The sequence below is a fragment of the Anas platyrhynchos genome, chromosome 33 (genome assembly GCF_047663525.1).
Source record: "Anas platyrhynchos isolate ZD024472 breed Pekin duck chromosome 33, IASCAAS_PekinDuck_T2T, whole genome shotgun sequence".
Classification (NCBI taxonomy): domain Eukaryota; kingdom Metazoa; phylum Chordata; class Aves; order Anseriformes; family Anatidae; genus Anas; species Anas platyrhynchos.
The window spans coordinates 7,424,964-7,446,682 of record NC_092618.1 but is presented as its reverse complement, the minus strand read 5'-3'; the positions used below and the strand labels follow the sequence as shown (position 1 = coordinate 7,446,682).

Genomic DNA, 21,719 nt, shown 5'->3' with positions numbered 1-21,719 from the left:
GCGTTGTGGCACCTCGGGGACGTCTGGTGGCACCTCGGGGACACGTTGTGGCGCCTCAGGGACCCGCTGTGGAACCTTGGGGACATGTGGCACCTCAGGGACATGCGGTGGTGCCTCAGGGGCACGTGGTGGCACATCAGGGACATGTGGTGACACCTCGGGGACACGTGGTGGTACCTCGGGGATGCGTTGTGGCACCTCGGGGACAGGTGGTGACACATCGGGGACCCGTGGTGGCACCTCGGGGACACGCGGTGGCACGTGTGGGACGCGTGGTGGCACCTCGGGGACGCGTTGTGGCACCTTGGGGACCCGCGGTGGCACCTCGGGGACAGGCGGTGACCTGCTGGGGGGCGGCCGACCGGGGCGCCAGCGAGCTGTGGGGCAGAGCAATGGGGTGAGGGGGGGTCCTGGCAGCCGGGGGGGGTGGGGGGGGACAAAGCGGGGGGGACAAGGGGCTCACGGGCGGCGGTCCCAGCTGGGGAGGGGACACGGGGACGCCCCAGGGGGACACGGGGCAGGTCCTGGCCCAGGTAGCGGGTGTTGTAGTGCAGGTCGGAGGCCGAGTAGTGGTAGCCGGGGCCGGCGGGGCAGATCTCCTTGAACCCCTCTGCAATTGAAGGGGGGGGAGGGGGTGTCAAAATGGACCCCCCCCCCAAAAAAATTACCCCCCTCCCCCAAAAAAAACCCCCCTCCAAAGGGTGAGCCCGTGGCTTTGGGTGCAAATCCCATGAAACGGAGGCTCCCCAAAGGGTTTTTGTTTTTTTTGGGGGGGGTCCGCCCTAAAGGGTTTTTTTTGGGGGGATCCCAAGGGGTTGGGGGGGTCCCGGGGGGGCTCACCGGAGCCGAAGGGGGGGCAGCGCTGGCACGCCGGCCCCCAGGCCTTGCCCACGCGGCTGCAGCAGCAGATCTGGCGGGTGATGTTGCGCAGGGTGGGCAGCGCGCAGCGCCCCTCCCGCAGCACCCGGTAACACGGCCCCCGCGCCTCCGAGATCACCTGGTGGGCTGGGGGGGGGGGGGCGGGGGGGTGGTACCGGTCACCCTAATCCCAATCCCAATCCCAATCCCAGTCCTAGTCCTGGTCCTAACCCCAATCCCAATCCCAACCCCAATTCCAATCCCAACCCCAATTCCAATCCCAATCCCAGTCCTAGTCCTGGTCCTAACCCCAATCCCAATCCCAACCCCAATTCCAATCCCAACCCCAAAACCCCAATCCCAATCCCAATCCCAATCCCAATCCCAGTCCTAGTCCTGGTCCTAACCCCAATCCCATTTCATCCTGTTCCCATCCCAATCCCACCTCATCCTACTCCATCCCCATCCCACCCCAATCCTTTCCCCTTCCTCTTCCCTTCCCTATCCCCTCCCAATCCCAATCCCAATCCCAATCCCAATCCCTATTCCATTTCAGACCACCCCCATCCCCATCCCATCCCCATCCCCTCCCAATCCCAACTCCAACTCCAATCCCAACCCCTACTCCCTCCTCACCCCATCCCCATCCACATCCCAACCACAATCCCAATCCCAACCCTAATCCCAATTCCAACCCCAATCCCAATCCCTACCACAATTCCAGGCCTTGCCCCGACCTCAACCCCAACCCCAATTCCAATTCCAATCCCAATCCCAGCCCCAGCCCCTGCCCCTGCCCCAACCCCAATCCCAATCCCAATCCCAATCCCAATCCAAACCCCAATCCCAATCCCAATCCCAATCCCAATCCCAATCCCAATCCCAACCCCACCCATAATCCCAACCCCAACCTCATCCCCAATCCCACCCCCAACCCCAACCCCACTCCCAACCCCAACCCCAATCTCAACCCCAACCCCAACCTCACCCCCAATCCCAATCCCAATCCCACCCCCAATCCCATCCCGATCCCAACCCCAATCCCAATCCCAACCCCAACCCCAATCCCAGCCCCAACCCCAACCCCAACCCCAATCCCAATCCCAATCCCAATCCCAATCCCAATCCCAATCCCAATCCCAACCCCAACCCCACCCATAATCCCAACCCCAACCCCACCCCCAACCCCACCCCCAATCCCATCCCGATCCCACAGATGCAGCTGCTCCGGGACGAGTCCAGGATGAAGCCCTCGTGGCAGAGGCAGGCGAAGCTGCCCCGGGTGTTGGTGCAGAGCCCGTTCCTGCAGAACCCCCCCTCCTGGCACTCATCCACATCTGGGGGGGGGACGCACACACACAGGGTGGGGGTCAGCACCCCAAAACCCCCCCCATCCCCTTTTAACCCCCCCAAAAATAAATCTCCCCAAACTCACCCACGCAGGAGCCGTTGGCGCGGCGGAAACCTTTGGGGCAGGGGTGCTGCCCCACGGCGGGGGGGTTCGCTGCAAATGGGGGGGGGGGAGGGGGGGACAAAGTGAGCCCCCCCCACACACCGCAGAACCCCCCCCAACCCCATAACCCCAAAAAAAACCCCGCTGCCTTACGGGGGTCGGCGTCGCAGGGCTGGCACTCGTGCACCCCCCAGGCCACGCCGGCCCCCCGGCAGCAGACGTCCTGGGTGCGCAGACCGGGCAGGGGCGAGCTGCACTGCACGGGGCGGGGGGGTCGGGGGGCGCCGGGACCCCCCCCGTGTCCCCATGTCCCCCCCCACGTCCCCATGTCCCCACCTGGATCCCCAGGTCCCCCTCCGTGTCCCCACCACGTCCCCAGCCCCACATCCTCGGCCACCTCCCCGTGCTCACGGTGCCATCCCCATGTCCCCACCCCAATGTCCCCATCCCCATGTCCCCATCCCCATCCCAATGTCCCCATCCCCATGTCCCCATCCCCACCCCAATGTCCCCATCCCCATCCCAATGTCCCCACCCCAATGTCCCCATCCCCATGTCCCCATCCCCACCCCAATGTCCCCATCCCATCCCAATGTCCCCACCCCAATGTCCCCATCCCCATCCCAATGTCCCCACCCCAATGTCCCCATCCCCATGTCCCCATCCCCACCCCAATGTCCCCATCCCATCCCAATGTCCCCACCCCAATGTCCCCATCCCCATGTCCCCATCCCCACCCCAATGTCCCCATCCCATCCCAATGTCCCCACCCCAATGTCCCCACCCCAATGTCCCCATCCCCACCCCAATGTCCCCATCCCCATGTCCCCATCCCAATGTCCCCATCCCTGTCCCCATGTCCCCATCCCCGCCCCCAAGTCCCCATCCCCATCCCCATGTCCCCCATCTCCCCAGGCACAACTTGTGGCCATTTCCTCAAGTCCTATCATTAGTTATCTGAGAAAAGAGGCTGACCCCCTCCTCATCACAACCTCCCTTCAGGAAGTTGTAGAGTACAATGAGGTCTCCCCTGAGCCTCCACTTCCGCAGACCAACCACCCCCAGCTCCCTCAGCCGCTCCTCACAGGACTTGTGCCCCAGGCCCTTCCCCAGCTTTGTAGCCCTGCTCTGGGCACACTCCAGGGCCTCGATGTCCTTCTGGTACTGAGGGGCCCAAAGCTGAGCACAGCACCTGAGGGGCGGCCTCACCATGTAATACACAATAAATGTTTGTTCATTGTCTTTTGTATTATAAAAACAAGGAGTTCCGTTTGAGGAGCGGGAGTTGCGAAGGCTCCCTGCTGAAGTAAGGAGCTGGATAATACTTGGCTAGACACTATGAAAATTCTTTTGCTTAATGTAACAAAAAAGAGAACCCCCTCCCCTTCTCTCCTTCTGCATCTCAGTTGCCTCTTTTGTTCAAAGACCCTGCTGCAAAGCTCATGTAACCATCTCCTGATAAGTTGTTAAACTAGTGTATCAACATCCTGCCTTCCTGTCTCACGCTGGGCCAACATGACCAACTAAAAAAAGAAGTTGAACCACAACGCCGAGGAAGACTACGGCCTTCATCTTCACGACCACCAGAGGGACAGAGACGACCCCCTAGCAACAGTGCACACAGTCGCAGAATATACCAGGATGTGCTGCGTAATCCCAGAATTACCAAGATATAAAAAGGGACCCTGGGGGGGGTGAGGTGCGTGCCGTTGGTGGAGCCGAGACTCCGTTGCCGCCCAACGCTGTTTTGCTTGCTGTTGCTTACTCAATAACTTCCTTTCTATTATTAATGCAATACTCTCTGAAAATTAATTAAGGGGGCAACTTATAACACTGGGGAGCTCTGCTTGGGCATGGCTGGTGCGGCTGGTGGCGAAAGTGGGGTGGCTGGCGGGCAGCCTGCGATGGCAACCGATTGCGTTGCCCTTCACGGGCACCAGGCCTTGCAGCTGCCCCTGAGCAGCTCCTCTGGGAAGGATCCAGCGCTGAAGCATCTCACAGTGCTGGGAGCTCCCTTCACATCGGCCACGCTAATGCTGAAATTCCTCCTGTCCTCCTCCCTGCCAGGCGTCCAGCCAGGTGCAGGAGCACTCCATCTGCCTCTTCCAAGCCGTGGTGGAGGCTGTGCTGTGGCAAAGGAAGAAGGAAATGAAGAGGACGGTTCACAGGAGCCTTCTCCCACTCTACTTTCACATGAGAGACCAGAGTGAGAGCGTAGCAAAGGTACAGATCTCAGAGCTGAGCAGTTATGTGGGCAAGGGTGTGCTGATGCCACAGGGTTGCTCTGGGGGATCACAGAATTTCTAGGTTGGAAGAGACCTCAAGTTCATCGAGTCCAGCCTCTGATCTCTTGCTGTGATCTCTGGGATCTCTCTCATTGTGAGCTGCCTCCGATGGTGGCAGTCCCGTGGCCTTGCCTTGGCCACTGAACCCAGTGCACGCTGCCCCCCACCACAGCCTCCCATAACGCGCTGGGAAAGGCTCGCAGCCCTGCCAAGAGGAGGGGACAGAGGGTCTCCTTCCCAAGGCTGTGCTGCTACCTCCCAACCTCTGCTGCTCCGCAGGCCTCTGGGGAAGCTCTCGCCGTGGCTGCAGAGTTTCTGCGACGCAAGGAGCTCAAGCGCTTGGCCCAGACAGAACAGACATGGAGGATCGGAGAGTGCTTGGTAAGGACCCAACTTGGTTTGCCCCAGCTGGGCAAATGCGCCCGGCCAGAGCCCGCTGCCTGCAGCCGCATCCTCGCTCCCTTCCTGCCAGCACAGAGCCCCAGGGGGCTCTTCTGGAGGCCCCTCTGACCTCCCTGCCCCCAGGATGCTGGAGGAGACCCTGGAGAGGGTGTGCAAGCCCCGTGACCCTGCGTTCTCTCTCTCTCCAGCTGCAGCAGGACAGAGGCAGAGTAGAAGAATACCTGCAGCAGAGCCAGCCCTACCTGCAGGACACTCAGACCAACTTGCGACTTGAGGCCGTCAGATTCATTGGTGAGCCCAGCCCCTGGGTCCCTCTTGGGGCAGCCTTTGGCAGCCCCAGGCACTGCCCTGTTGCCCCCAGAGCCCCCCGACTGGGCCCTTGCTCCAGGGTGCAGGAGGGGGCACAGCCTGGCTGGCCAGGCCAGGGGCTGCGCTGCTGGGAGCGTGCTGGGGAGCGGGGCTCTGATGGGGTCTCTGTGTCTAGGTCTTGCTGCGCGCTACTGCGAGGACCAGAGCGAGGAGAAGCTGGATGAAATCCTCAGCGGTGGGTGAGGGCAGTGAGGCGTGTGCTAGGGCTGGGGGGACAGCGGCAGAGGCCCCCGTGCCTTGCCCTGCTCCAGGGAAATGCTTCGGGGCGGAGGAGCAATGCAGCCATAGGAACGAGGGAGAGGAGACGGGGTAGCCTGTGGTGTCAGGGAATGGCCTCCCAGCCTGGAGCTGGGCAGTGCCGCTGAAAGGGTTGAGTGTCCCTGAGGAAGAGTCAGGGGAAAGGGCAGTAAGGCTGACAGAAGGTGGGAGCCTGTTGTAGAGCACGCAACCAGGACGAAGAGGGAGATGAGACAGCCTACAAGCAGCTAGGAGCAGGGTCACGATTGCTAGCCCTTGCTCTCATGGGGAAGCACAATAGCGAGAGGAAAGAGTCCAGGAGATTCCTGGAGTGTGTGAATCCTCCCAAGGGATGGAGGCAGGTGGTGAGGGAACCAGCTTGTGAAGGTGCCCCACTTGACCTGTGGTGCGCAGGTGGGGAAGGACTGGTGGCTGCATTTGGGACATTGCTGAGCAGCAGCTTTCAACGGATTCCTTTGTCCCTCCTGCTCCTCCTGGCCTGGGGAAGAGTCGAGTGGGGCTGGCATGCTCTGCAGGGGATGCCTGGGGATCTCTGCAAGGAGTGGGTTTTCATCTCTGCTCTTATTTTTTTTGCAGTCCTCCAGCCTTCAGAGAACGACCCGGAACCCATGGTCTGTTCCCTGGCAGTTCAAACCACCCTGATCCTGACGTCAAGGCATAAGGCAATGTCAGGACGGAGATTTCCACTGCTGTGTTGCTGCTAGCCCCGCAGCAGTCCTCAAAAGAGCAATATATATTTTAATAGAACTAGGTTGTTGTCTCGTTATTCCAGCAGCTCCTTCACAGTGACTCGGTGCCATGACGCTGAGCTAACTTGGAGGCCACCAAGGACGTCTTTTCCCTGGGCCCGGTGACTGCATGGCGCCTACTCAACCAGTGAAAGAGTCACAGAACCCTTGCGCTTGGAAAAGGGCCTTCAGCTCAAGTCCAAGCGTCAGCTAACACCACCAGGCCCACCACAAAACCACGGCCCTTAGCGCCAAGTCCACGCATTTCTTTAATAGCTCCAGGCCTGGGACTCCAGCAGTGCCCTGGGCAGCCGGTTCCACCCTTTGCATGAAGAAATTCTTCCTGACATCCCATCCTGTGGTAGGTGCGCCCAGGTAGAAGAACTGCTCAGCCTCCTGGCAGAGCTTCGGGAGGAGGTGGGCAGGCTGAGGAGCACCAGGGAGTCGGAGAAGGTTGAACTGTACTCTGCCAGCCCTGGGACAGATGCGTCAGGCAGACACAGCAGAGGAAATGGAGGATCCCCTACCCTCTGGCCATCAGGCAGAAGGAGTGCATCTCAGTGACGAAGGGATGGAAGTTTAGATCTGCTCGGGGCAGCAGGTGAACCCCTCCTTGCCTACCTCACCTTCCTTTCAGGTGCCCTGAAACAACAGACTCTGGAAGTAATGGACACACAAACGATGATGTGCATGAAGGTCCATCCAGGTTGGAGGGGTTTTCTAGGGCAAGTCAGCCTTCCCCAGTATCACGACCACCTCCATCAAGAAGAAGAGAAGGGTTACTGTCATAAGTGACTCCCTTCTGAGCAGAACAGAGGGCCGCATATGCCGGCCTGACCCAACCCATGGAGAAGTCTGCTGCCTCCCAGGAGATCAGGGTAAAAGGTGTTTCTGGAAAGCTCACTTGCCCCGTAAGGCCCTCTGAGCATCATCCATTATTGTTCTGTCCTGACAGAATCTTCTAAGTGGCACACCAAAATGGGAGGGAGTGTGCGCTAGCGAGATCCTTCGGCCTGCTCCATGCCACGCTGGGTACACTGGAGCACATTTGGAATGTTTCTGCACCGATGCACCCAGCATGAGGGACAAGCAGGAGGAGCTGGAAGCTTCAGCTCCATCCCAGAACAAGCGAGACTTGGTGTGCTGTGATGAACGGGTATGGGCTCTTCAGGAAGGATAGGCAGGGCAGGCGAGGCAAGGGGCTGGCACAAGGACGTGGCCGAGAGCTTCTGGATAAGGATTAAGGGAGAAACCAATCACTTGGATGTTGCAGTGGGTGTTTGCGATACCAATGAATTATTCGCTAAGCAACTAAGAGAGACCTCTCTTAGCTCAACTGCCCTTGTCCTGATGGGGGACTTCAACTTGCCAGACGTTAACTGGGAAGACCACACAGCTGATACAAGCAGGTCCAGGAGATTCCTCACACACCTTGATGACAACTCCTTGGTACAGCTACTGAGGGAGACAACAAGGAAAGGTGCCATCCTAGACCTGTTGCTTGTGTTATAAATGGCTCAGTCTTCAAAATAGGATTATAATCAAAGTTTACAATTTATTAAAGGAATAGAGGTAAGCAAACAGCGCTGGGTGCGCCGGGAGTCTCTGCTCCACCAGGACGCACACCAGTTACATCAAGCAGCTGATTTTTATGCTCCTAGGCTGATACATATTCATTACTACTCCTAAAAAAAATGGGTTATTATAATTAGCTTCCGGGATCCAAACCCTCCTACTGGAGCATGCGCATCAGTCTCTGGTGGTCCCCCTGGGGGTCTCTGGGGGTCTTTCATGCTGAAGGCTCGTAGTCTTCCTCTCAGTTTTTTTTTCTTGTCCTTCCCCTTTGTACTCCTTGGCAGCATGTCAAAAGCTTACACAGCGTTCCCTGCAAGTTTTGTCTTCTAGCCATCCTTCAGCTTCTTTCTTCTCCTTAATCTCCTGGCCGCCTGGCCAGATATCAGGGGCTTGCATAGTGTCCCATTCAGAAGTCATAACAGTTACTAGTTGTTAGCAGTTGTTCTGAAACCCCCAGACAGCAGAGACTTCAAAGAAAGAACATACAAACACAAATAGCTCTCTATTGACACTTCACATTTAAAAATCTTTGGCGATTGGAGGAAAACTGCCAGTACGCCTGCTTTTGGCAGGGGGGTTGGACCCAATGATCTCTTCAGGTCCCTTCCAACCCCTCCAATTCTGTGAACTTTGGACACGGGGAGGGCAGAGTTCAGGCTGCTCAGGGAACTAGTTCGGAAGATCCCCTGAGAAGCTGTTTTGGAAGGTATCGGGGTCCATCTTTTTAAGCACGACCTCCTAAGAGCACAGGAGCAGGCGATTCCAAAATGTTGGAAGTCAAGCAGGCGGGGCAGGAGGCCAGCTTGGCTGAGCAGGGATCTTCTTCTAGAGCTTAAGTGCAAAAAGAAAGCGTGTGGCCACTGGAAGCGAGGTCGTGTGACATGGCAGGGCTACAGAGGTGCTGTTTGCCTCTGTTGGGAGAAAATTGGTGCAGGCAAAGCTCAGGGGTGACGCTGGCTAGTAGTGTGGGCAACAACGCAGATATATACATTAATATGTGTATTGAAGATGTGAACTGCTAAAGGAGGGCTAGAGGAAACATTGGTCCGTTACTTGCTGAGGATGGTCACCTCACAAACACAGACATAGGCGAAGCAGAGCCATTTAATGTCTCTTTTGCCTCTGTCTTCAAGAGCAATGATGGGCTCTGGGACCCAAGGGGCCCAGAGTTGGGGGGCCATGAGTGCGGTAACAAAAACCTCCTAGCCAAACCCACACTGGATGCATATGAGTCTACGGGGCCTGAGGGGATTCATTCCAGGGTTCTCAGAGGGCCGACTAATGTCCTTGTGAGACCTCTCTCAATTATTTTTCAATGGTCTTGGGAGCCCAGAGAGGTCCAAGTTGACTGTAGGCTGGCAATCATTGTGACAGGTTTCAAGAAGGGCAAGAAAGAAGAGCCCAATAATTACAGACCCGCCAGTCTCTCTTCAGAGCCTAGTAAAAATACGGAGAAACTCTTCTGGGCATTACTGAAGAACACCGGAAAGACAACGCAGTTGATCACAGCCCACCCAGGTTCATGAGGGGAAAGTCCTGTTTAACAAACTTAATTTCCTTTTATGACAGCATCACCCGTCTAGTTGAGCAAGGGATGCCAGGTTTTGGATTTCCATCAAGTTTTCAGTACTGTTTCTCTCAGTATCCTTCTGGACTAAATGTCCATTGTACAGCTAGATAAATACATGCGGTTTAGGGTGAAAAGTTGGCTGATGGGTTGGGCTCAAGGGGTTACAGAAATGGGGTTGCATCAGGCTGTTGACCAGTCCCTAGTGGGGTTCCCCAGGGTTCCACTTAGGGCCAGCAGAAGAGGCTGGAGAGCAGCCTTGCAGAAAGGGATCTGGGGGTTTTGGTCGACAGCAAGTTGAATACGTGTCAGAATTCAGCCTGGAGGAGAGTGAGGGGAGGCCTCCTGGCGGCCTGCAGCTCCCTCACGAGGGGAGCAGAGGGGCAGTGTGGCATTTAGGGGTGTAGCCGATTAACCGTTACGGGTCCGGTCAGATTCAGGGTCCTGAACTATCACAATCACGGATTCACCAATAACGCATGTATGAAATACAGAGGTGGCACAGGTGCGCAGCCTGGAAATGAACGCGTTACAAGGCACAAAGACTCTATAGAGATTCCTAAGTTTCCGCAGAGACACACGATATAACCTAGTGTTCAAATCTCACCCAAAGGCGTCCCAATGGGCGAGAAGAGAGGCTCAGCCCGTCGACTGATCCCAGGAGTCAGGAGGTCCTCAGGATGGTGTATTCCCTTGGGATGGCATCTCCCCTGATGGTGGTATCTTCCCTAATGATGGTACCTTCCCTAACAATGGTATCTTCCCTGACACACCCTCTCTCTTAGGCCAATTTATGAGGTGGAGCTTGAGTGACTCTAGTCAAGCATATTTTAGTTAGGATTGGTGAAAAGGTTTCTTGTCTCTGTTTAAAGTAGTAGGCTCTGAGAAATTCAGAGCACATGCTCAGAGAGGGGTGGTCGCACCTTGGAAGCAGGGAGCTTTTGGGATGGAGGTGTGTTTTGGCATTTTAATGATATTATAATTGTACTGGGTCTGGCTGGAATGTTAACTTTCCCGGCAGCAGCCCATACAGTGCCGTACTCTGGACTTGTAGCTGGAACAGCAGTGTTATCACACCAGTGTTGTGTCTACTGCTGAGCAGCAGTGGCACAGCATCGGGCCTTTCTCTAACCCTCCTAGGGGGTGGGCAAAAGGTGAGGAGAGAAACATCACTAGGGCAGCTGTCGTGGTTTAACCCGGCCGGCAGCTAAACACCACGCAGCCGTTCGCTCACCCTCCCCCCTCCCTCTCTGGGACGGGGGAGAGAAATGGAAAGTGAAGCCCGTGAGTTGATATAAAGACAGTTTAATAAGACAGGAAAATAATAATAACAAAATAATAATAAAATAATAACAATAATAATACAATGGTGATAATAGGAAAGTAATAATAGTATGTACAAACAAGTGATGCACAATGCAATTGCTCACCACTCGCTGACCGATGCCCAGCCTAACCCCGAGCAGTCCGGCCCCCTCCCCCCGGCTAGCCACCCCTATATATTGTTTAGCATGACGTCAGATGGTATGGAATACCCCTTTGGCTAGTTTGGGTCACCTGTCCTGGGTCTGTCCCCTCCCAGCTCTTACTGCACCCCCAGCCTGCCCGTTGGCAGGACAGAGCAAAAGGCTGAGATGTCCTTGGCTTGGTATAAGCACTGCTCTGCAACAATTAAAGCATCGGGGTGTTATCAGAACACTTCTCATCCTAAGCCAAAACACAGCATTCCACCAGCTACTAGGAAGAAAATTAATTCTGTGCTAACTGAAACCAGGACAGCAGCTGACCTAAACCGATCAAAGGGATATTCCATACCATGTGATGTCACACTCAGCAATAAAAGGTGGAAACAGGAAGAAGAGGGGAGGGGTGGGCTCTCGTTGAGAAGACGTCGGTCCTCCTCTGGAACACTGGCTGCGTGCGTTGAGGCCTTGCTTCAAGGACGCGGTCAATCATCGCTCATTTGTGGGAAGTAGAGAGTAATTTCTTTCCTCTGCGCTTCCATATAGCTTTCATTTATTTTGTTGGTTTGTTTTCCTCCCTTCTTTTTATTTTCCCTTTTCCCCTCCCTTTTCCCCTTTCCCTTTTATTTCCCCTTAGTTAAATTTTCAGTTCATAGTAGTCTTGATTTAATTATTATAGTTATATCCCTTTAATTAAATTATCCTTATCTCAACCCGTGAGTTGTTCTTTGCTTTATTTCTCCCCCTCCTCATCTAAAGGAGGGGGAGTGAGAGAGCGGTTGTGGGGTTTAGCTGCCCAGCACGGTAAAACCACCACAATAATGAGCAAAAGTACATTAGAATACAGCATTTGTCAAAACATGACAGGTCGTTGGCTCAGGGTAGCAAAAAGTGCAGCTTATCGGTCTCAGCGTGCACAGGAACAATCGAGTCCGCACCTGGTCACAGAGCCTAGCCGTGGTGTCTCCACTCCACTCTATGCTCCGTGCTGTTCCTTAGAGCTAGCACACCAGGTTCCCCCAGCGCAATAGCATCTAAGGTTGGAAGCCTAGGGAATGCTCAGGTAATGCAGCTACGCCCTACCCTGAAAGCCTTTTCAATGCTGTGCATTTTCTTTAAGATGTGAATGTTAGTTTTATTTTCCTAGTTACTTCAGGCAACTGCACCACAGGCAGGTGCTGAGCTCTGCTCTCTGGGGACAGTGACAGGACCCGAGAGAACGGCACGGAGCTGGGACAGGGGAGGCAGAGGCTGGGTGTTAGGAAAAGGTTTTTCACTGAAAGGGTGGTCGGGCACTGGGACAAGCTGCCCAGGGCATTGGGCATGGCTCCAAGCCTGCTGGAAGTCAAGTCAAGTCAAGCGTTTGCACAACGCTCTAACATCCTCCGATAATGGGTGGTTCTGTGTGGAGCCTGGCGTTTGACTCAATGATCCTTGTGGGTCTTGTGTGGGAAAGGAATTTGTAGGTGGCTTTGCACTATTGCACACGTTCCTGAATTAGAGATAATGAAGAAATAATCATAGAATCGTAGAATCTCCCGAGTTGGAAGGGACCCATAACGTTCAAGTCCAACTGCTGGCACCGCACAGGTCTACCCAAAAGTTTAGACCATGTGACTAAGTGCACAGTCCAATCGCTTCTTCAATTCAGACAGGCTTCGTGCAGTGACTACTTCACTGGGAAGCCTGCTCCAGTGTGCGACCACCCTCTTGGTGAAGAACCTCTTCCTGATGTGCAGCCCAAACTTCCCCTGCCTCAGCTTAACACCTTTCCCACGGGTCCTATCACTGGTGATTACGGAGAATAGGTCACCTGCCTCTCCACTCCCCCTCGCAAGGAAGTTGTAGACTGCGATGAGGTCCCCCCTCAGCCTCCTCTTCTCCAGGCTGAACAGGCCCAGCGCCCTCAGCCGCTCCTCATATGTCTTCCCCTCTAGGCCCTTCACCATCTTCGTCGCCCTCCTCTGGACCCTCTCCAACAGAGAGCCGGAGCCGCCAGGTCAACCCAGACCCGGCAAGGGGGGGGGGGGGGGGGGAGGAAAAAAAACGGGGAAGGAGACGGGAGAGAGACCCAATCCATGCCGTGTGGAGCGGGGAAGTGGGGCCGTGTGATGGGAAGAGGGTAAGAGGGAAAAGAGGGAGAAAAGCGAGAGTGTTCTCCCCCGAGGGGGGAACGAGTGAACGGCAGGCAGGCGCAGGTCTGCGCGTGACAACTGCATCCCCTTGCCTTTCCCTCCTCCGCCCGGTGGTGGCAAGGGCGAAAAGTGACAAAAACTCGTGTCAAGGGCTGACTCTCAATAGATCGCAGCGAGGGAGCTGCTCTGCTACGTACGGAACCCTGACCCAGAATCAGGTCGTCTACAAATGATTTAGCACCGGGTTTCCCACGAACATGCGGGACGCAACGGTAAGCATACATACGCCCAAGCCTTGAGCAGCCAGTTTCTCCGGGAGAATTCTGTGAGAAAAGGTGTCGAAAGCCTTACGGAGGGTTAGGTAGACCACATCCACAGCCATTCCTTCGTCCACTGAGCACATTGCCTTGTCTTAGAAGGAGATCAGATTTGTCAAGCAGGACCTCTCTTTGATAACCACCTACTGAAATGGCCTGATCACCCGACTGTTCTTTCAGTGTTACAGAATCACAGAATCACAGAATTTCTAGGTTGGAAGAGACCTCAAGATCATCGAGTCCAACCTCTGACCTAACGCCAACAGTCCCCACTAAACCATATCCCTAAGCTCTACATCTAAACGTCTTTTAAAGACTTCCAGGGATGGTGACTCCACCACTTCCCTGGGCAGTCTGTTCCAGTGCCTAACAACCCTTTCGGTAAAGAAGTTCTTCCTAAGATCCAACCTAAAACTCCCCTGGCGCAACTTTAGCCCATTCCCCCTCGTCCTGTCACCAGGCACGTGGGAGAACAGGCCAACCCCCACCTCACTACAGCCTCCTTTGAGGTACCTGTAGAGAGCAATAAGGTCGCCCCCGAGCCTCCTCTTCTCCAGGCTGAACAAGCCCAGCTCCCTCAGCTGCTCCTCGTAGGACTTGTTCTCCAGGCCCCTCACCAGCTTCGTCGCCCTTCTTTGGACCCGCTCAAGCACCTCGATGTCCTTCTTGTAGCGAGGGGCCCAAAACTGAATGCAGTACTCGAGGTGCGGCCTCACCAGAGCCGAGTACAGGGGGAAATGTGTTGTGTGATGGTACTCCGGATAATCTGATCCATGAGCTTTCCCAGCATCGTGGACAGAATAACAGATCCGTAGGTCCCCGACTCCTCCTTCCAGCCCTTCCTGTAGACAGACGTCACATTTGCTAGTCGCCAGTTGACCGCAGCCTCCCCTGATAGCCACGACTGCTGATCAATGATGGTTGCAGGTTGGCAAGTGATTCTGCCAGCTCCCTCAGTAGTGACAGGTGGATCCAATTCTGCCCCATAGATGTGTGTATATCTAAGTGGAGTAGCAGTTCTCTAACTATTTCCTCCTGCATTATGAGTGTTTCATTCTGCTCCCTGTACCTATCTACCAGCTCTGGAGGCTGAGTACCAGGGGAACAACTGGTCTTGCTGCTAAAAACTGAGGCAACGAAGGAATTAAGTACCTCAGCCTTTTCCTCATGTCTTCTATGGTTCTATGTCACTATCATTCCCCTCACATCCAATTCAGAATGGAGATGCTCCTTAATGCTCTTGTTATGTGTATATATATGTGTATATATATATATATATATATATATATATATAATTACTCTTTTTGTTAGTAATAGTCAGATAGAGCTCCAGTTAGGATTTGGCCATTCTGATTTTGTCCCTGCACAGCTTCAAGACATGGAGGACTGAGCTCCACACCAAACGAAAAAATGGATGGAAAAAAAGCACAGAAAAGGTGGAACGTGGCAGCTTTACATCCCCTGCCCTTACCTGAGTCTATGCTGTAATTCCGTTCAACTGCTTACTGCCGTATTCTCTAAAGCGTCCTGCAACTCCTGTTGCTGTTATCTTGTGAGAGACAGCACAATCAGGGTGAGTCATCTGCCTACAGAAATTAACAACTGACAGAATGGAGCATCTGTCCAGGAGAAGTTGGAGTGGCTGATGGGCCTGCCACAGGGACTGGCGTGTGCCTGCAGGAAAAGTCCCAGGGGTCGGAGACGTGTTGCCTGTGGCTTGTTAAGCACAGGTCAAGCCCCAGCACATTCCAGTAATTTGTGTCTCTTTGGAAATGCCAGGGTGATCACACGCAGTTTTCAAGCATTTCACAGTTTTTTCTAGGATTCTGCACATTCTCAGAGGTGAAGCTCCAAAGCACTGGAGGTGCCCACTGCTCTAGGTTCCTGCCCATATCCTCACACAGTCCCTGCCACTCCTAACTCTCCTGCCTCTGGAAAGATCTCTGGATGGCATGCTTAAGTAGTTGTTTAAAATTATACAAAACCTGAATCACATTTAGGAGATGGGACAACAGAAACATGCTGGTTCGGCCATCCCACGGATATTCAAAGCTTTCAAGAGCTATTGTAATTAGCCCGGAGGAGAAGAAGAAAGGGAGAGTGAAGAAGTGGGGAGAAACGTCCCCCACTGTCCACACCAGTTCCATCCCCCCACCTCCTGCCCCACCCTGCACAGGAGAAAAGGCAAAAAGTGTAAAATAATGTAACTATTAATAGTTTCTAAGAGATGAAGAGATGGTTCCCGAGGTACAGAGGTGGCAATAATTTTATCCTGTCATAAGTCAGTGTTATCCCATACATCAAAACAGTAACCTTAAACCAGCCCCCAGAATTGATGAACAGCATGACATGGAAGACAGACAGTTAGTGATGTGCTATACAACACAATTCTGAAAACAAGCACAACAGCCCCAAGATCAAAAAGATCAACATTGTGATCAGCAACTGTTAAAGCAACTGTTAAACTGATCTATTGCTTATAACAATTTACTTTTAAAATGCTCTGGTCCGATTTGTCATCTCAACCTTTGTGCTCCATGCTAGGCACCAAAAAGACTTGCAGTGGTTTGACCCAGGAGGCAGCTCAGCACTACAGATCTATTTATCCAATGCAATGAAGGAGAGAACTGGGAGAAAAAAAAAAAAAAAAAAAGACAAAAAAAAAAAAGACACAAAAGGAGTAGGTTGTTATTGTTATTGTTACAGACACCAACAGAGTAAGGGCATGATATTTTTGTGTGCACATCAATGTGGGGGGGAGGATTGGGAGGGACCGTGGGTGGGGCAAAGGGTCACGGGGATCTGGGGCAGTCATGTGTATAAGAAGCTATGCTACGCAGCAATAAATTGGCACTTGAGCTAGACACGGTGTGTCTGTCTCTGGTGTCCCTGCTTGGGGAGCAGACGTCCAGGCAGCCAAGTGATGTTGTCTCTCGGGCTGGGGTAGCACGGAGAGAGACAACAATCAAAAGACAGGAAAGGTGGCGGTGATTAATTGAAAAGTGTTGGACCTAAGCATGACGTATATGGTATGGAATTAGGGGTGGATATTGTCCTAGTTTTGGCTGCGATAGAGTTCATTTTTCTTCCTAGTAGCTGGTATGTTGCTGCCTTTCGTATTTACAGAATCACAGAGCAGTTTGGGTAGGAAAGGACCTTAAAGATCACATAATTCCAACTCTCCTGCCATGGGCAGAGACATCTTCCGCTAGATCAGGTTGCTGAAAGCCCCATCCAACCTGGCCCTGCTTCCAGAGATGAGGCAGCCACAGCTTCTCTGGGCAGCCTGTTCCCGTGCCTAATCATTCTCTGAGTAAACAACTTTCTAATATCTAATCCGGATCTACCCTCTTGCAGTTTAAAACCATTACCCCTAGTTACTGCTGGCTCATATTCAGCTGACTATCTACCAAAATCCCCAGGAGCCTTTCTGCTGGGCGGCTTTCCACGCACTCTTCCCCCAGCTTGTGGCATTACATGGGGTTGTTGTGCCCAAGTGCAGGACCCGGCACTTTGCCTTGTTGAACTTCATCCAGTTGGCCTCAGCCCATGGGTGCAGCCTATCCATTTCCCTCTGCAGAGCCTTCCTACCCTCAAGGAGATCAACACTCTCTCTGAACTAGGTGTCATCTGCAAACTCACTGAGGGTGCACTTGATCCCCTTGTCCAGATCACTGATGGAGATATTGAAAAGAAGTGGCCCCAGTACTGGGCCCAGTGGGACACCACTAGTGACTGGCCTCCAGCTGCATTTAGCTCCATTCACCACAGCAATTTGGACCTGGCCACCCAGACAGTTTTCGACCCATTGATGCATACATCCATCCAGGCCTTGAGCCGCCAGTTCCTCTGGGAGAATGCTGTGGGAAATGGTTTCAAAAGCCTTACTGAGGTCTAGGTAGACCACGTCCACAGCCTTCCCCTTGTCCACTGAAAGCATAACCTTATCTTCAAAGGGGATCAGATTTGCCAAGCAGGACCTGGCGTTGATAAACTCATGATGACTGGGCCTGCTCACCTGCTTGTCCTGGAAGCGTTGCGGGATGGTACTCAAGACAATCTGCTCCATGAGCTTCCCCAGCACCAAGATCAGACTGACAGGCCTGTAGTTCCCCGGATCCTCCTTCCGGCCCTTCTTGTAGACAGACGTCACGTTTGCTAGTCACCGGGTGACTGGGACCTCCCCTGATAGCCAGGACTGCTGGTCAGTGATGGAAAGCAGCTTGGAGAGCACTTCAGCCAGCTCCCTCAGTAACAACGGGTGGATGCCATCTAGCCCCCTAGACTTGTGCACATCTGAGTGCAGTAGCAGTTTTCTCAACATTTCCTCATGAGAGCTTCATTCTGCTGAAGGTCCTTATCTACCAGCTCAGAGGGCTGAGTACTAGGGGAACAACTGGTCTTGCTGCTAAACACTGAGGTAAAGAATGCATTAAGTACCTCAGCCTTTTCCACATCTCTTCTAATTCTGTTTTCCCACATCCAATAAAGGATGAAGATTCTCTTTTCCCTCCCCTCCCCTCCCCTCCCTTCCCCTCTGCTCTCCTTTCATTATAAAAACCTTTCTTATTGTCTCTGACAGCAATAGATAGATTGATCTCCGCTAGGGTCTGGCCCTTCCAATTTTGTCCTTGCCCACCCTAACAACATTTAGGACACAGCTTCAGACAAAATGACAGCATACATGAGAAGCACAGAAAAGGTGGAATCTGGCAGCCTTCCATCCACCAGCCTTCTGTGAGTCTGTGCTGCAATTCTGTTCAACTGGTTACTCCTCTACTGTCCACAATATCTACTAACACCTCATTGATGCTATCTTGTGAGAGACAGCACAATCAGGGGGAGCCATCTTCCTGCAGAAATTAACAGATGAAAGAATGGAGCATTCAAGGTCCAGGGGAACCTTGAGAAACTGCAGGATTTTGCCTACAGAAACCTCTTGACATTTACAAGAAGAAAAGCCTCATCCTGCACCAGAGGAAGAGGAACCCCACACATCAGGGCAGACTGGGACCCTGCTGAGTGAGCAGTGCCCAGGAGGAGGAGGGCCTGGGCACCACGAGGGATGCCATACGAGCTCACCAGGAGCTCACCAGGAACCAGGCCAACTTCCTACAGAGCTGCCTTATGAGGAGCATGGCCACCAAGAAAATGTAAGTTACCATGCTCGGCTCCGATCTGATGAGACACCACACAGCCAGCAGGGAAAGAGGTGCAGGTCTGTGAATCTCTTGGACAGCCTGGTGTGGAGAGGAGCAAGCACACTGGAAAGGCTGAAAGTCCCAACAGGCCTGAGGTCTGTGTGTCAATGGCTAGGGCTCTTGTCTCCGACAGCGAGGCCTATGAGGAGGCAGCTTCTTGTTAAAGCACCAGGGTCTCATTGCCTCCTCACCAGCCATGAACCAGGCAGGAGTCGTACCCTTCTCCTGCACTGGGCCATGGACATCCCCATCTCCTACTGCCCAGGAAGAGCCCTGAGCTCCTGTGTGAAGGGAAAGGATCTCCCTTCCCAGGAGCCTGGGGTCAAAGCCTGTTTTTCAATACATCAGTGTCACCTTCACATTTGTCTACCTGTCCTCACTGCCTCCAGTGTTCTGCTCTAATGAGCTCCAAGGGAGGCTGTGTCAGTGCCAGCAGAGTCCCCCCTCAGGGGGACACTGCAGGAAACTTGCATCTGCCTTGGATTTCTTGAGAGATTTCTTCAACGCACTCTCAGTGCCTGAGGTTCATGGGCTCATCGCCAAAGCCCCCAGAGGGCTGATTCCAATGCCTCTGCTGCTGATCTGGGCTGGGCTCCTGGGACAGGGAGAGCTCCTGGCAAGAGGGCCCTGGTGCAGAGAGACACCTCTGCCCAGGAGCAGCTCCTCTGCACAGCGCAGAAGGGCTGGGGGCTCTGACCCCCATGGGGAGAGGAGAGGAGAGGAGAGAGGGGTTGGAGGCAGTTGGGAGTGGGAGGGTGCTGAGAGCTGCCTGCAGGAGAAACCTGCACAGCCCTTGACAAGGTAAGTCTCTGGCTGCAGGGCCATGCAGCTGCAGCTCCTGGAAGGGTCTTGTTTCTGGGAGGGCGGTGGGCAATGCAGTAGGCTGTGAGAGTCCTGCTGGATTGCACTGCGAGGTGAGGAAGTCTGGCAGAAGCCCCTTGGAGTGGCCTAAGCCAGGTGCCCCTGACACCCTAGAAGCCTCGAACACCCTGCTGGTGATGCAGGGCTCTCTGTCAGCTGCCCCATAGCTCCTGCTGCATGGAGGTGCCCCTTGGCAGGGCCCTGGTGGTGGCAGGGTGCTGCAGGGCAGCGCTGAGCACAGCCGCATGGGATGGGGTCTGTGAGCACAGGCGGGGGAAAGAAGAGTTTGGCCAAGATCAGCAGGAACAGAGTGGCCAAGAATCCTCTAGGTACAGCATGTTGTGTGCCTGGGATACTGGAATACCCCAGCGTGTGGATATTCACCTGTCTGTGGGGTGTTTTCCTGGGCTTCAGGCTGCTCTCCAGCAGGATGCAGCTCTCTCGTGGCATCCTTGTGGCATGCAGGCGTCCCAAGGAGAAGACACCTCCTTGCTAAGCCCATGTCCGTGCTGCTGGATGTCTGTCTGTGGGCAGCTGGAGTGAGGCCTCGGCAGCCCTGGCTAGGGGGGAAGAGCTGAGATCCTGCTCAGGCCCCCAGGGCCAAGGTAAGGATTCTGTCCAGCCTCACTCGGACTGGGGCTTCTCTGCTCTCAGCTGTCTCCGTTTTTTTCTCAGCGTAACACGAGTATGATCGGTGTCCTAAGCATTACAGGGGGAATTATAAGAAAATACAGCAAATAAAATCTCTCTTGCTCTACAGTGTGGTCGGATGAGTTGTTTGCAAAAAGACTGCATGGCTCATTGATCTGACAAGTGGACTGCACTTGAGTTTCCCCCATGGTCCTGCTTCCCTCCTGCTGCACAGCAGGAAGGACTCCTCTGGAGCCCACAGCAGCCCCTGCTCCCAGTGTCACACGCAGCCAGCACCACCCAGAGCTCAAGCAAGAGAGCTGCAGAAAGCTGCGGGCTTTCCAGGAGATGAAATAGGTTTTCCTCATTGAAGTCTGTTCTATTTTTTTTTTCTCCTCTTCAAAGATACCTGTGTCCAAAGTCAGCAAATGCCCAACAGCAGCTCTGTGAGCGAGTTCCTCCTGCTGGCATTCGCAGACACGCGCGAGCTGCGGCTCCTGCACTTCGTGCTCTTCCTGGGCATCTCCCTGGCTGCCCTCCTGGGCAACGGCCTGATTTTCACCGCCGTAGCCTGCGACCACCGCCTCCACACCCCCATGTACTTCTTCCTCCTCAACCTCGCCCTTCTCGACCTGGGCTGCATCTCCACCACTCTGCCCAAAGGCATGGCCAATGCCCTCTGGGACACCAGGGCCATCTCTTACCACGGGTGTGCTGCACAGGTCTTCTTTTTTGTCTTCTTGGTTGGAGCAGAGTATTCCCTCCTCACCGTCATGGCCTACGACCGCTACGTTGCCATCTGCAAGCCCCTGCACTACGGGAGCCTCCTGGGCAGCAGAGCTTGTGCCCAGATGGCAGCAGCTGCCTGGGGCAGTGGCTTTCTCAGTGCTGTCCTGCACACAGCCAATACATTTTCCCTGTCCCTCTGCCTTGGAAACGCAGTGGCCCAGTTCTTCTGTGAGATCCCCCAGATCCTCAAGCTCTCCTGCTCAGATGCCTACCTCAGGGAAGTTGCTGTACTCTTATTTACTCTTTCTTTAATCTTTGCTTGTTTTGTTTTCATTATGTTGTCCTATATACGGATTTTCAGGGCTGTGCTGAGGATTCCCTCTGAGAAGGACCAGCACAAAGCCTTTTCCACGTGCCTCCCTCATCTGGTTGTGGTCTCTCTGACTGTCAGCACTGGCATGTTTGCCTACCTGAAGCCCCCCTCCATCTCCTCTCCCTCCCTGGACCTGTTGGTGGCCGCTCTATTCTCGGTGGTGGCTCCAGCAGTGAACCCCTTCATCTACAGCATGAGGAACAAGGACCTCAAGAATGCCTTGTGGAAACTGATGACTTGATTTGCTTCGGAAGCAATAATTTCACAGTCTGTTTCTGCAGATTACTCAGAATATCACTTACACAGAACAACCTATATTCCCTTTTTTGTTGTTTTTGTGTGTGTGAGTGTGTATTTTTAGTACTGGTATTACTTAGTTTTGTGTTTTGTTTTGTTTTGTTTTGTTTTGTTTTTTTCAGGTTAGGTTGCCCAATAAAATGTCGTTTTTGTCCCACTCCCAATTCTGTACGTGTGTTTAGTGTATGTACTGAGTCTCTGTCCATGTGGAATTATGG

At 53.8% G+C, this 21,719-nt stretch overlaps 1 long non-coding RNA gene across 2 annotated transcripts; it reads right to left on the bottom strand.

Moving 5' to 3' along the window:
• Positions 1-168: 168 nt before the first annotated feature.
• LOC140000371 (uncharacterized) lies at positions 169-2,176 on the bottom strand. Of its 2 annotated transcripts, XR_011805515.1 has the most exons (4): positions 2,073-2,176; positions 841-1,005; positions 464-610; positions 169-377 (listed from the first exon to the last, which is right to left on the bottom strand). It is a non-coding gene; the product is annotated as an uncharacterized lncRNA (long non-coding RNA). The 2 variants fall into 2 exon arrangements; XR_011805514.1 differs by lacking the exon at positions 2,073-2,176 and having other exon boundaries at positions 841-1,334.
• Positions 2,177-21,719: the final 19,543 nt, after the last annotated feature.